The sequence below is a fragment of the Lissotriton vulgaris genome, chromosome 3_1 (assembly GCF_964263255.1).
Source record: "Lissotriton vulgaris chromosome 3_1, aLisVul1.2, whole genome shotgun sequence".
Classification (NCBI taxonomy): Eukaryota; Metazoa; Chordata; class Amphibia; order Caudata; family Salamandridae; genus Lissotriton; species Lissotriton vulgaris.
The window spans coordinates 2132971550-2132988506 of NC_141689.1; the positions used below are offsets into that span (position 1 = coordinate 2132971550).

The 16957-nt window shown below is 40.6% G+C and overlaps 1 protein-coding gene across 1 annotated transcript in view; it reads left to right on the forward strand.

Annotated features, from left to right (window-relative positions):
- Positions 1-16957, forward strand: part of BEND4 (BEN domain containing 4) — a 305504-nt gene that overhangs the window by 89428 nt on the left and 199119 nt on the right. The window lies entirely within an intron of this gene.

The window sequence follows — 16957 nt, forward strand, 5'->3', positions numbered from 1 at the left end:
GAGCCTGTAAAAAAACCAACATATATATAGATATATATATATATTTATTTATATATTTATATACACACTTAAAAAAACAAAGGTTAAAGGGACGTTCGAGTTGGAAAATAGAATTTAAAAATCCTTTGAAATTTACTGAAAGAACCAAGGTTACAGGGACGTTATAATTAGGCTCAGATTTCACTCATACAAGACCATAGAAATTCTGCAGTTATAGTTACCTCAGGTAACTATAACTTATGCACCCACAATGCACTGCTTATGTCCTCACATATTACATCACTCATGACATGGTCAGTGACATCTCTCATGACATCACTCATGGCATATCAAATGACTAAGCAGAGTCCCAAGATGGCTGCCATCACTTCCTGGTTTGAAGTGTTGGCAGCCAATCAGCAGCACGAGATCAGGAGGGGTCGCGGAGCCTTCGCGTCCCTATATATATGTATGCCTTAACAGCGGGCACGGAGCTGGGTACATGCCCAGCACAACTGTGAGGCTACAACACCGAGGATTGTTACTCTCCTTACCTTGGCGCCCATTTGAGGGCAATTAAAGACTGAGATCGCTGCACTGGAGAAATACATCTCCCAGAAGGCCACACGCCTAGGACTCTGTAACTTAGCCTATCAGGAGGCGAGAGACTGATCACGTCAGCCAATGTAAAGGTGTTTCTAATAAATAGAAGCGTGATACAGAGCAGCGTATTTTTGTGCCACAAGCCCATGAAGAAGGAACTAATTTCCGAAACGCGTCGGCAAGGCAGTCCAGGTGTAATGGAGGGCAGGATGTTAATTGTTGCCTGCGTGCATCCCCGACCCTTGGGTACTTGGAGCGATGATTTATAACGGCAGCCTACGCCGTGGGGATTGCACCGTCGCCTTAACAGCGGGCACGGAGCTGGGTACATGCCCAGCACAACTGTGAGGCTACAACACCGAGGATTGTTACTCTCCTTACCTTGGAGCCCATTTGAGGGCAAGTAAAGACTGAGATTGCTGCACTGGAGAAATACATCTCCCAGAAGGCCACACGCCTAGGACTCTGTAACTTAGCCTATCAGGAGGCGAGAGACTGATCACGTCAGCCAATGTAAAGGTGTTTCTAATAAATAGAAGCGTGATACAAAGCAGCGTATTTTTGTGCCACAAGCCCATGAAGAAGGAACTAATTTCCGAAACGCGTCGGCAAGGCAGTCCAGGTGTAATGGAGGGTAGGATGTTAATTGTTGCCTGCGTGCATCCCCGACCCTTGGGTACTTGGAGCACAGCTTTCCGTGGGAGGTGAGCGTTTTCCGAGGAGGAGTTACGCTGTGCACCGTTGCAGCTGCTGGACAACAACGTAAGGATCACAACTAGACCGGCAAGGGCGCCGCGGAAGGTCAGCGCTGGATTGGCTCAGGGGCTCCTGACGACAGACGGACTTGCCGGTGAGCGGAGTCCTTTCATTTCCTTTTCACGCATGAATGCTAAGCGTGTAGCAGCATTTGATCAACAGAACGCCAGTAGCACCGAGAGCAGCCAGACGGGAGGGAACAAGCACCGGGGTTGCTAAGCAATATACAAGCAACCGTCCCTGTTACTAGACCCATTAACAGTGGCAAAGCGGCAAAATGTTTTCCGACACAGAGCGCATGAATGCGGCAAAGGACATGTTTAAACGCAAAGGGGCGTCAACGCAAGCGGCGAACAAAACAACAACGCCCGCAGAAACAACACAGGATCGCAAACTAAAAGAGGTATTCACTAAGCTGGAGAAACTGCACAAGTGCGAAGTGCACAAGTGGTGGGAGGCCACGAGCCTAACAAACTAAATCGAGGAAAAGAGAGTGCCCAGGGGGCTGAGAGTTCCCACGGTACCCTCATACGAACATCCGGATCCCCAACTGCTTACAGACTGGTTCGATCATACAGCATCCTATTGCGAAGGCACACTGAAAATCTTAGTAGAATATGCCTGGAGCGATAGGGAGAAAGTGCTGGAAGAAATTGATACTATCAATGAAGAGCTAGAAAAAGAAACGGATATGGGAATAAAAACAACAATATCTCAAATGAGAGACCAGATGAAAACGAGATTGGCAAAATACGAACAAAAAATCAGAATGCGCAAACAAGAAAAATATGAGCGCGATGCCAATGACTACGCGACTGGGCGCGTTTTAACGTATGCAAAGAAATTTGATGCCCCCCGTAAAGCTCTTCAGAAAAGAACCATGACAGCGATGACAAGCAGTATGCCGGAAATTGAACCCGCCACATCAGAGTCAGACCTGACTGAGAATGAGTCAGGGGATGAACAACGGAGGCGGAATGACTCGGATTCACAAGATGCGCTGCACAACGCACAAGAAGCCCTACCAAAGAAGACTCCTTTTCAGGAGGAATACGAAATAATCAAAAGCACCTGGCTAAGGGGCGGAAAAAACAAACCGCCCGATGTGGATGCAAATGCAGATGCAGATGCCACTGCAACAGCAACATCAACCAGAGGAGGAGGACGAGGAGGGCAGGCGAAACACAAGAACCTCCCGATGGACGAGCCGTCAGACGAACAAGAAGCAATAGCTGTGAATCCTAAAGATAATATCGACCAAGCCAGCCTAACTGTAGTGAACTTAACATCAAAACAATTGACGGAAGCAGAATTGGAAGTTTTAAGTCTGGGTCTCACTTTCTGTCCCACAAATGACCTCGAATATACACAAACAAGGATCGACTTGTTTCGATTCACTAGAAAGCTGAAGCTTCATAAACATTTCAAACTGCGCCTGCATCTGAAAAATACCAAGAAGGGCCCTAAAATGAACGAAATGGATATACTCAGCGCAAAAGATCTACCAGCTATCGAGGCATTAGAAGACTTACGACTGGATCAGGATTCCGACCAGCAACAGGAAAACCTGACTATCGCACAACGGGCTGTCCTCCAAGGGGTCGAGCAAGAAAGAGAGGAAAGCTCATTTAAACCTGCATCGACCTTTGTACCCCAAACATCTTGGGATGCAATAGATGTCTTCACGGAGGCAATGAAAAGAGACCTGACTACATACAGAAAATCGCAACCGTCTATCTCAACAAATAACATCACTGAATGCCAACGCCAAGCTTTGAAGGGCCTGATCAGTGACGAATCTATAGTGATCAAGCCCTCGGACAAGGGGGGCAACGTGGTTCTTATGAGTAGAGACCTATACAGAACTGAAGATTTGAGGCAACTTGCGGATAGAAATTTCTACAAGCAATGCACGAATGCCTTGTACCAAACGAGCATAACTAGATACGACGCTCTAGTACAAAAATGGTACAACCACAACATGCTCGGAAAAGACGAAAATCTCTTTCTAAGGAACCACACCCCCATGTTACCAACTTTTTACCACCTCCCCAAACTTCATAAAAACATGGAAAACCCTCCCGGCCGCCCAATAATATCATCTATTGGAAGCCTGACCGAGAACATGTCACGTTTCGTTGACAACATTCTGTTTCCCTTAGTAATTAAGTTGAAATCCTATATAAAGGACACGAAAGACTTCTTGACCAAGATCCAGGAACTAACATGGGATTCTGGGTACCTGCTAATGCTTTTAGACATTACTAGTCTCTACACCCGTATAGACCACAGGCAGGGTCTCGAAGCCATTAAACATGCTCTAGGTCAATGTCAAAGGAAGTACGCATGCCACAATGAAATGATCATGGAGTTCACAGAGTTCTGTTTAACCAACAATATTTTCCTCTTTGAGGACCAGCTGTACATACAAACATCAGGGACGGCGATGGGTACCTGCTTCGCTCCCAGCTATGCGAACCTTTTCGTTGGCTGGTGGGAGGAGCAGGTACCCAGGAGCTGCACAGCAGGTACAGACACAGGGCATGTAAAATGCTGGCATCGTTATATTGACGATTTGTTTATTGTTTGGGATGGAGGAATGGACTCAGCAGAAGAATTTATCAAAATTCTTAATAGTAATGACCTCAACCTACACTTTTCGGGCTCGGTTAGTCCGGTGAGAGCGGAGTACCTAGACCTGAAGGTGTACATTGAGAACAACCAGATGCATACCACCCTGCACAGAAAGGACACTGCTGGCAATTCAACACTCTTTGCCAGCAGTAGCCATCCCACCCAGTTAAAGAACAGCATTCCCTACGGAGAGCTATTAAGAATCCGCAGGAACTGCTCAAAGGACTCTGATTTTGAGGCGGCCGCTTCAGAATGTATTAATAGATTTTCCATGAGGGGGTATGGCAACACCTTACTAAAAAATACCCTAAAAGAAGGTAAGGAAGGTGCAACGATCTCAACTCTTGGCAATTGACGATCCTGTAGTGGGAAGGAACAGAAAATCGAACAAGAAAAATGGTAAATTCAGACTCATTACTCCATATTCAAAGGGAGCTAGAGATCTGAAAGCCATGCTTAATAAAAACTGGCACATCCTGAAAACGGACAGTGTACTCGCGGATGACCTACCTGCTCATCCTCTAATTACTTTTAGCAGGGCCAGGTCACTCAGTGACATGCTTGTCTCAAGTCATCTAGACAAACCGAAACCCAAAACTAATTCCTTGAAGCGGATGGCGGGCTTCTTTCCCTGCGGCCACTGCAAGGCCTGCAGTGGCAGCAAACGGGTGCTATCATTCGATATACCTGTAAGAAAGTGCCGATCAAGCACTTTATTACGTGTAGTTCCCAGTTTGTGGTTTATTGCTTAGTCTGCCCGTGTGGCTTACGCTACATAGGCAGTACCATCAAGGAGCTCAAACTGAGGATCCTGGAGCACCAACGGGCAATCGAGAAAGTAGACACCTCATATCCGGTTGCCCGGCACTTTGCGGAGGAGCATAGCAAAGACCGCAAACAACTCCGATTCTTTGGATTGGACATTGTTCCACCCAATGTAAGAGGAGGGGACAGGTTAAGGAGACTCCGCAGACTTGAGTCCAGATATATTGTAGATCTCTCCACTAAACACCCTGGGGGTGAGGAATTAGCATGTCATCTGGGGAAATAAGACTATAGGAGGAAGATAAACTCTCTCTCTTAGGAAGTCTGGTACATTGACTGTCAGTCCAGCAATAGTATGTACATTCCTCCCAGAGTACTTTAACTGAATCACTGTAATACCGTATTTCTCAAATATGTTCTTCTAATTTGTTTTCCCATATTATTTCAATCTTGGGTCTGTTCCTGATCTCGATTCTTGAATTTTGATTTTGGATTTTGAATCTAACAATAATTTCAATTGTGATACCCCTTTGCAGACGATGACAGGCTACCATAGGTGTGTAAATATGTAGATATGTATATAGCAATGCATGTACATATGTGTATAGAAATAGCCAGTGTGAAATATGACCTAATGTGTGAGGTCTGCTGTGACTATTACTCATCAACTGAGGCCCTTCTATATTATAATGGACGGTATTTCATAACAGTTGAACCATGACCTTGATATAGATACTTGCATCTAGAATTAATTGAAATGTAAGTCCTTGCAGCCTCCTTTCGGCTAACCTAGCTTTATTACCTATTTACACATACACCGGATGGTGCCTCTGCCTCTCCTTGTATATATACCTTATATATAATTTTCCTTTGTTGGCTTATTGATTTGAAAGAGTACCCTTCTGTTATATACTTCATGGAACAATAATCTCTTTTGTGATATCGTGATGAATTTCAATGATGAATTTGGACGATTTCCATATGAAGGATATAAGCACTCTTTCCATGTGCCTGATGACTTTTCTTATGATTTGCACTGTTTATTCACTTGTAAATATGGCATTGTACATAAAATCATAGGACACTAGCCGATCCACGGCTTTATTTCAACGTGAGAACAGTCACGCATGAATCAGATAAGACCCCCACTCGGACAGAACACCTTTCCAATATGGCGCCCACAGTGGCCAAAAGGGGTAGAGTCCTATGTTTATGTCAATGTTTATGAATCTGTTTATTTAATGGGGTGTCCGATACTGATGAGTGACACACTGACGAAGGCTCACGCCGAAACGCGTCTGTGCTTATCTGTTCCCTTTGATTAAAACTTTGGTTTGACTCTTGGACTACGAGTGCTGCCTCCTTCTTGTGTAACGAAGAAGAGTTTGAGCGTCAATATATATATATATATATATATATATATATATATATATATATATATATATATATTTATATATATATATATATTTATATATATATATATATATAAATTTGGATTTCAGTTAATATATCTGAAATTACTCAACAGGTTTACACCAAAACACAAACCGGTGCTTCCCTGGACCAATAAATATCTTCCTTTCTATCAGATTTGGTGTAATTCTGTTCTGCCGTTCGAGCTGTAGCAATGTCTAAAGTCCCTGTGGGAGTTAACATTGGAAAACGTGTTTTTGGACGCCCTCCCCTTTTTCTTGGCCTTTGCTTGACAGATCACTACAAAACTTTCAAGGCCGTAGTTGAAGTGAGTGTCGTATTAGTTTTACTATTTTAACTCTAGTCCCATACTATTTGGGGAAAGTAGAACTTTCCTCAAAATTGCCCATAGTGCTAAAAATACTCTAGGGCACTGAAAAGTCCCCCAATATTTAGAAAAATTATTGAATTTTTGCAAGTGTTGCTCTCACTGCACTATTGAAGTAAAAAAAAGTTTTTCAAAATTTGTTTTGGGCGGCCACCTCTGCATGCTTTTCAGGTCTTGCCTGCATTGCAGCGCATGCGTTGCTTCGCCTTGGCGAGATCTATTGTCGTTGGTTTTGTGTCCTGCTTCTCTGGAAGCGGGGTTGGTGTCCACCCTGTCTCCCTTAGGCCCCGCCCGCCTGACTGGATATTTTGCTCAGAGTTGCTTGCGCTTATCAGGAAGCATTCTCTGCATTTGTTGTCTGCATTTTTGGGCACAATAACGTGTTTCTCGGGGTTCTGTGGCTAAACAATTTACTTTAGTGCAATAGTGGCAAAGCTGATTTTTTTTCCATACACAGTGGTGCACTGTTTTATAAAGGATGGTTTGTAATTCAGCACGCATATCGCTTTTTGGTGTGATATTTTAAAAATACGCCACTCGTAGCGTTGTTGTAATGAAAAAATGTGGCCTTCATATAGCCGCCATTAACATATACATTTTGGAACAGCAAGGTTTTTTGTTGTTGTTGCTGTGTGGCTTTTGGACAGTGTGTATGCTGTTGTATCTGCTTACAACTGCTAGTGGAATGTTTATCAATCAATTTAGCATTTTTGGTTAAAGCTAACTGTGTTTCATTTGCATGTGTTTCACCGCAATGTTTTATCGGCAATGTTTTATGATACAACGGCTGCCATTAACGTGTATCTTTCCAAACGGCAGGGAGTGTTTTTTGTGTTGTTGCTGTGTGGCTTTTGGGCAGTGTGTTTATTGGTATCACACGTTTAGCTCTCACTATGATCTACATTCATCTATATAGCTGCGCTTTCTTTATTTAAGCTATAGTTTCTTCCATGTTGGGACCCGGCTGTTTACAAAGTCCTGGTCCTCTCTTAAACTCCTACTTGCATTAGTTTAACCTAAATTTCCCCTACTTTACCCTTATAATGCAATTTCCTAAGTGTGCTTTGTTTGACAGAGCAGTATGCATTTTTAGGTTGTATCACACTGCTTGCATGAGTTTAACTTAAGTTTCCCTACTTTACTTTTATTACGCAATCTCCTAAGTGCGGTTTGTTTGACAGAACAGTATGCCTTTTTAGGGTGTATGCAGGAGCTATACTACCCAGTTTAGGCACCTTTAGTGCATTCTACAATATTAAATGTGCTAGCTGGTATTAACAATGCGAAATGCAAAAACAAACACCAGGTGGGATTTGGTGACACAGTGAAAAACAACATGTGATACAGCCTGTAGAAGTGTCCCTCAGGTGGAATTGTACCTCTTGTACCTTAGTATGCAACAAAGTAGGCACTTCACGCACGGTTCCGCCTAAAAATAATAAAGCGCAGCAGCTATAAACCCTGTTTAGCCATTTTTAGTCATTCCACAATATTAATTGTGCCGGCTCGTAAACGTATGCCAACGTACATACTTATTACAGGATACAGACGTCCCCCATCACTTTGTTTGCTGTCTGGGAGGTAAATCTGTTAATCTTATCTATAACACCATCCACTGTGTGCACTCAATTAGCTGCTACAAGCAAAGTGTTGTGGTTAGTAAACCTCATGCTGTGACTTTTTCCGTCTCTGTGATAGCTTTAATTCTATTCTACATAACAAATAAAACAGACTAAAAGAAGCCTTGCTCGCATCTGCCAGTTTTTTTGTGGTTGTTTTGCATTCACTAGGTGTAATATGTCTGCTTCCATTTTCATGGCACTCCCACTTCATCACAGCTTGGCGTTTTGTTTTTATTTAAAAAGGTGCCTTTTTTGATATACTTGATGCTTTTGCTTCCACGATCGCAACAATATATTTTTCTGTCGATTTAACTTACATTTTTATGCTACTTTTGCTGTTACAATGTTAGGCTATTGTTTAGGGCAACTTACAGGAGAGATTTGCTGGTGTTTGCTTTTACGTGTTTATAAGCCGCACTCCCAAACGAGCACATATATTTCTGTATCGTTTGTTAATAAACATTTTACCAATGCACACATAAAAACTAACTGAGACAACATATTCCTATATCTATCATAAAAACACAACATTTGTGCTGGAGATATTTTGCAACCCTCATGCTTAAAACACTCAAAAACATATACTACACTACATACAAATTTACACAAACACATACCGAATTTTACAACACAACACTATCTACAAATGATACTAGAACACAACTACCATTAAACATAATAGCTACCCTAACTAATGATACATATAATATTATACACCAGAAAATATTCAATGCGATATTCAACCCTGCATACTACTGCTATATACACTTATTGCCACCAACACTAATACCACTAAAGGTATAATACACATACTTACTCCACGGATACATACAAAACTGTAGGTAGCAAACACATTTAGTACACAAAAAACAAACAAATCCAGCAAAATAAAAACAGTGCCAAAATATCTAACTCTAACTGATGCGAGACCTGTTGCATTGCAAATGCTTGTTGTATTAATGTTTTACAAAAACCATTCGGAGGTGCCTCCCACTTTTCCTCATGTAGGCTCATGCAAGCACATACCTTGGCGACCATCTTGGAATGGTTTGGAAAAGGCATGAAGCTGTGTGTATTATAATTATAATTAATGAACTGGAAGTGGCATTGAGGGCACTGTAGCATGGCCTGCTTTGTAATAGTCATGGTAGATATGAAAATGGCTCCCAAAAATGGCTATTGGTGAGAGATTTCGAAGCATGATAGTAATTGGAGTTTCTACCTGCCTATTTCAGATATGTTGTACTCCTTTGTGCCTTGTGGTCCCGTAGATGTGTAAACAGGATTACATCATTCCAAGGGTACATTCTGCATAGGCCATTCGTTTCATCTACCCAGCCCCTCTAAGCAGATGAATGTTTTTTGTGGCGTTCTGGTATTCCTACTACACCAATCATTTGTCTGCACAGTTCGAGTACATTGGCATTCTTGTACCAAGGAATAACATACACATACGAAGGCACGTACAAATCCTCATATGCACTTTCTACGTGCCTTTCCATTTCTTTCATTCCTTCTATTTCTTTGTCTTCTTTTCATCTTTTGCTTATCTCCCTTCCCTTTCTTTCCTCTATTGTAACTTCATACCCCACTTCTGCCAGCTTATTTAGACCTGAAGTATGAAGTAATTGTCCCTGATCCCTGGCGGTGGCGCTGCGGTCTTGAGGCCGCATTATGTTTGGTGGTGTTGCTGTGGCACCGCCATGCATGTTAAGAGTTTCCTCACAGCTAGCTGGCTCATGGCAGTTCTCACACCATGAAACTGCTGGTGGGGAGTAAACTAAGGGGGCCATGTATGCTGGTGCATATTGGGGGCACATACCTTTTTTGCATGCACCCTTGTTCCTGCACAGTCCATGCCGTGCAGGAGCGTGCATTGGCAGTCCAGCGGCGGTGCAGTTCTAAGCCTTTGTACTGCATTGATGCAGGACTGCCACGTTGGCCGCCCTCCAGACTACGAAATAACTTGTATTCTGGCAGGCAGGCGGAGGTGAGGTTTGGGGGTGTAAGAGTGGGGCGATGGTGTGTCAACCCAGTCCCACACCTCCAACCTCAAAAAAAGGCCCTTAGTACTTTCACAGTAGTATTACAGGAGCAAGGATTTGGGGTTCTGCCGGCCAGTTGGAACTTGACTAGCCTGCAGCAAATATTTGTCCTACTAAATAAAGATACTTTAGGACTTACTAGTTGGACTCATAAAATTCCTCTAAGTGGAAGCCCTGGATTAAATGCATCCAATGATGGTGAAAATATCTTCAGATAGACTTGGCTGCAGTTCCTGGCCACTTCATTTGAGAGTATTACATGTTATCCAGTTTGTAACTGGGGCTGGGGCATCAGATGAAGTTGGGTTATTGTATTGGCTCAGTGATGGCTCCTCTTCATCTTCAGACTGTGGATATGAAGGCATCTAGCTCACTAAAATATATTGGTTTTGAGTTGTTTATTTCACATTTTTAAAATCATTTGAAATCACATTGATTCAAATATCTATGACATGCAAAACATGGGGCCAGGGAAATTACAACTTCATGTGTATCTTCAATATGAGTATGTACCGTGGACACTCTGCAGTAGAGGTGGAGAACGCTACACTTAAAACGATAGGGCTCTTTAATGTTTTTATGTGTGGAGTTTCCGCAGTCGTAAAATTACTATTAGTTAAATTTAACTTTTAGTTTGTAAATATAAAAAATACTAGTAAACTTACACAAAAATACAAGCTTATTGTGTGAATCAGGCACTTATAGTTGGGAAGAAACTAAAAGTCCTGAAAAAAATAAATAAAGCAAGTGTGTGCATGTGTGTGCGCGTGCGTGCATGCACTCTGACCCCATGGGACTAATGGAGCAGTCTGTGAGTTTTTTTACCACGTGAGGATCCTCACATATTTGGGTGGATTCGGATCTGCAGATCCAGGCTCCAATTAAAAAGAAAATACACTCACTTACAAACCCACACAGCTTTCACACACCAACTCACAGACCCACACAGCCACTCGCACACCAATAAAGTCACTCACACACCAATTCACATTCCCTTAAAACAAGTCACAGACCCACATAGCTACTCACACACCCACTCACAGACCCACATAGCCACTCAGACACCCACTTGCACAGGCATTCACAAACCCACAAAACTAATCATACACCTACACAGCCACTGACAAACCAATGTACACACTCACAGAGCCACTCCCTCACCTACACAGCCAGTTACACATGCATTTACACACCCACCGACGTACACAACCACAGAACTACTCACACACACACCCAGGTTACAGAAACTTTATAGTTAGGAAATAACATTTTAAAAACCTTAGAAATTCACTGTAAAAAACAAATGTCACTGGGACGTTCTAGTTGGGTTCAAATTTCACACACACAACATCATAGAAATTCAGCAGTTATAGTTATAGTTACTATAACTTGTGCCCTAAGATAACTATAACTCACATCCTCGCCATGCTCTGCTAATTACCCCACTTATTACATCACTCATGATATCTCCTATGACATCATTGATAATATCACTACAACATTTGCACTGAAATTATTGATGAGAAAGCTGTGCATAACTGCTGAATTTCCATGGTTTTGTGTGTGTAAAGTCTAAACCTAACTGTAACGTCCCTGTAACATTTGTTTTTTTCAGTGAATTTCTAAGGTCTTGTACATTTTATTTCCCAATCATAACGTACTTGTAACCGTTGATTTTTTCAGTAAAAAAAATAAAATAATAATAATATATATCAAAACTACCTTCCCGCCCCTTTAGCGAAGAGAGCATGCACACAGAAACCGGAAAAATAAATCAATTTTAATGAGGCAAGGACATCTTCACCTTGTGAAACAGAGAGACGCATTTCGGCTGTTCTACAGCCTTTTTCAATCTGTAAGGTGCCATTTTAAAAACCATTTTATACTGTTTGTAGTATAGACATAGAAAACATACTATACATGAACTGAAGCGGAAATAATATATGCTCAATTGGCTAAAAAAATAAGTTAAAACATTTTGCAGCATTAGCATGTGCATAAATGTAGAATTGATTTAAACAAATTACACACAGTGCAATTACAAACGTGCTGGGCTCCCGAGTTCATTGTATATGAGACCATAATGGTCTTTAAAACGTGCCCAATATAGTCATTAGAAAAAGCCTAACACAAATTTGCTTCTATCAAATCAATCCTGAGACCATGACATGACTCTATTGTTCACTGCAGCTGTTGTTAAGGTCATTTTGCAAGACAAAATGTTGTCATATCCAGCGTGCTGATGATCCCAAAATCACAATATTTCTCAGTGTTCACTGTTATAATGCTGCATTTTCCATTGCGCTGAACGCTACAGTTTCTCTCAATGCTCTTAAATGTTCTCCAATCGTCAGCAATGCGAAAACTGTTACAAAAAATAGACAGCACTGAACAGGCAGGATTTTTTCATCTGCCTGCCAGGTTCCCTCATCCTTCATTTATAAATTTGAAGTAATCCTTGAATATATGCACCGAAAATAAACTCATTTTCAAATAGCATATATATATGTGAATATATCTAATCTAGAAGGAAGGAACTACTCATCAAATAACTTTATGACATACTGTTTTTTTCATATTTTTTCCTGGCAACAAAAATGTCAATGAAAAACAGCTCAAAAGGCCAATTATTTTCTCTCTCAAAAATAGAAGGTGAGCTATGATTCTGGTTCAATCTTCAAACACTTAAAATCACTTTGACATATGTAGTTTGCAGTTCAAACCATAACTTGGACCACCCCTGTGCTCTACGTAAGACATCACACATGACAACATTGATAATATCATAATTGACTTCATTGATGGAATCACATATTACATGATTGGTGTTTGATATTGTTAAGATAGAGTGCATGAAACAGGCTTCTCCAACGAGTAGCTCGTGAGCTACTGGTAGCTCCCCAGCTACCTGTGAGTAGCTCTCCTGTGTGTTGTCCAGCCTACTAAATTAGAAGCTTTTGTTTGGTTGAATTAATGGCATACGTGCCAGCTTACAACATATTTTCAGTGTGTGAGGAGGCAGGGCCTTGGAGGGGGCAGGGCCTGGTGCTGGGAGTGCAGAGGCACTCTGACCCTCGCCAAGTCCCCTACCCACTTCCCTTTAAACAAAAAAAAAACAAGGGGTCCTCAAGGCTGTCCCCGTTGTTCTGGGGTGTTTTCACACCTTTTAGGGACATTGGCTGGTTACTGCCTTCAAAAATGAGATGGAAATACACTGTTTAAAGTGGTTTTCAGCTAGTTTTCCCTACCACAATGTGATTTCAGCTCCTCCCTGGGGGACGTGTGAAGGGAGCCGAAATCGTGTGACACACGATGGCACTGTGTGAGTTGGCAGGTCTGTAATATTTGTATCAAATCCAAAACAATTGCCCTTTTGTGCCTCCTATCAATGTTCAAGATCTATTGTTAATCAATCAGAATGCACTTGAATAAAGATCTTAAACTATCTTAGCTCTTCCAGAAATAATTACCGTTTCCTATAGTGAAAAATATATTTATTTAAATTATTTACATGAAATGTATTCACAGTGTATGAATTAAAGAAAAACATCTAAAACCATCAAGTGCTTCCTAAACAAACATCACCTATACATGAAAATTTTAAAAGGACTCTAAAATAAACCACCTATATCTAATGGGCACCTCTTATGATTCATACATTCTCAACTTTTTGAATATATACAGTAAAAAGTAGCTCAAGTAGCACAAATATTGTTTCTGAGCAAGTCGTTCATAGAAATAATGCCAAATCCTTTATAGAGATACTATCATCGAGGCCGTCCCTGATGTTCTGGGGTCTTTTCACACCTTTTGTGCACATCGGCTGGTTACTGCATCCAAAAACAAGCTGGAAATACACTGTTCACAGTGGTTTTTAGCTTGTTTTCCCAACCACAGTGTAATTTTAAGTCCTCCCTGGGGGACTGTGTGAATGGAGCCTAACTCGTGTGACACACAGTGGCACCATGTGAGTTGGCAATATATGTATACCAAAATTGAAAAGTGTGTATTTGATATGAAAATGTATGTATTTTCAAAACCCATAATTTCCTAAATCTATTTAAATCTGGTATCTGAATGATACATAAGATATAAAATGATAGACTCATTACTAATCATTTTACCTTCTTGCCAGGGGGCATTGCACCAGTGGCTGTTATGTATTGCCCTTGTAGAGGCATTCCAAATTGTATTACTGCTGGCAATCCTACACTGAGGAGATCGTGGCTGGTAAACGTGCATAGGGAGACCACTTATATAATCTTATCTGATGTGTTCAAAACTAATATTATTAGTAGCTCAGGAGGTTTTTCATTGAGCATAAGTAGCTCTTGTAAGTGGAAAGGTTGGAGACCCCTGAAGCTTCTGAGTCTATTGTATTTGCTAAGGCAGCTGTAACCTATATTAATTATGCTGTTGTCAAAATCTTGGAGTTACAGTCCTGGAAGTGCTTTGACTCTTGACAAAGCAACACCGACCAGGCATTCCTGAAAGACCTTTGTTCCTATATTCACTATTGCCTCATCCATGCTAGAGCCTTTCAATTTATGGATAGTTTCTGCACATCCAAGGCATAGTGTGTGCTGTTTTTGACATATCTATAGATCTGTAAAAAAATTGAAATTTCGCACTACACATAGATTCCTTTAGTGTTTTTTTCACACACACGTAATTATGATGTACTTAATGTCATCCCTGTTTCGTAAGTAATGAACCTCACTACATAACTCATTGCTCCATTTATGAAACCTGACTCAACGTTCCGGTGCCTGCGCAGAATAACTCAATAGTTAACAGTAAGGTGAAACACTTTTTCTACCCCTGCAGCTTTTAAAACTGTGTTTTCAAGTTCATCAACTGTTTTAGCTACACTTTGCTCTCCTGGGAAATTCATACAGTGATGTACCAGCTGATCAATGACTGCTAGATTTTTTTATTTGCTATATGTGTTAAACTTTACACATTGCTTTAGGGTGTTCATTAGAGACACTGGTTTCTTCTGTTGATCAATAAATTGTGTTCATAAAATCCAGCTCCATTAATCTTTGACCATACAGTTTCTTTGTCAGCCTAGTAGACCTTTTCTCTTTCACAGTTTCACAGCTTCACTGAGAATGTCAAGTTCTATTTTATTTAACATTTCAGCATATTTTGTATCTGCTGTTTCTCATTTTAATTTTTGTACAAATAAATGTAAAAAGGGAGTGTTTAAGAAGTCCAAAATAATTTTTTTAAGTCTAAAGTTAAATTAACTCAACTAGAGGCCTTGCGTCGGAAGGGTATTACATTCTACTTCGCAATGAAGCCCCTGATGAAAGTCCTCCCTGATCGAGCACTGGATCCTCTTTTACAAGTGATCAGAGCACGACAACAGCCAATGATGGGAGTGAACCAATGCTAGGGAAGGACGCGTTAGCTCTAGACAAAATAATCACTAGAACATATGGAGCAATTTTTCAGCTGCCTAACTACGTGCCGCCCACCCGAATACGCCTTAAATTCGGCCTTCAGAGCCAAACAGTGAAGAGAAGAGGTGCGTATATAAAAAGTTGGCTTAAAATTAGAGGCTCAGAGCAAGGATCTCTAAATGCCCACCTTTGGCCAGACCTGTCAACCAGAGAAAAATCATCTGCTAAGAACAAACCTCTGGGAGGCATCCGCAGATAATAAAACCTTTAAAAAGATAGTAACAAAAGTAACTAAAATGGTATCAATAATAGAAGACAAGGAAATTCTGACTAAGAGAGCCCATCGTTGGACAGTATTGAACAATTTTAAAACGTTTAAACCACAAATATATCTGAACATGGGACTAACACAGAAGGGTAAACAGACATAATATCGAGTCCAAAATATCGATTGGCCAAAATATCGAGTGAAAAATATAGACTGGACAAAATATAGACTAGACAAAATATAGACAACAAAAATATCGACTAATATCGACTAGAATAGCCAAAATATCGAATCAAAAATATAGACTAGACATAATATAGACTAGAAAAAATATAGACAACAAAAATATCGAAAATAAGTTATTAATATTTAATAATATTTGAGTAATATAAATCTGTAGCGGGTTGTGTGTTTATAGGGGAATAGGGTGGGAAGTAATTTAATTATAATTAATTAATTATGTAAATTTAATCTAATTGTTAATTAAATAATAATTGGTAAATAATTAAAATATAATTGGTAATTAATTTAAAATAAATAATTGATAAATAATTAATTTTTTCTAATTTATTTTCTGTAGCGGGTTGTGTGTTTATAGGGTTCAGGGTCAGTTTTCAGTTTTTGGGTAAAGGGGTATTTTTAGGGTTCAGGGTCAGTTTTCAGTTTTTGGGTAAAGGGGTATTTTTAGGGTTCAGGGTCAGTTTTCAGTTTTTGGGTAAAGGGGTATTTTTAGGGTTCAGGGTCAGTTTTCAGTTTTTGGGTAAAGGGGTATTTTTGGGGTTCAGGGTCAGTTTTGGGTTTTTTGGTAAAGGGGTATTTTTAGGGTTCAGGGTCAGTTTTGGGTTTTTAGGGTACAGGGATATTTTTAGGGTTCAGGGTCAGATTTGGGTTTTTGGGGTACAGGCGTACGCTTTCTCTACTGTAGCACCCACTGGAGTGGGAATAGTAATTTTTACCCCTACGCTATCCAACGATCTCTGTAATGTAGCACCCACTGGAGTGGTTAAATTAAATTTAAACCTTTTGCTATGCCACGGTAAATATATTCTATATGTTTTATTAATAACATGTATTTA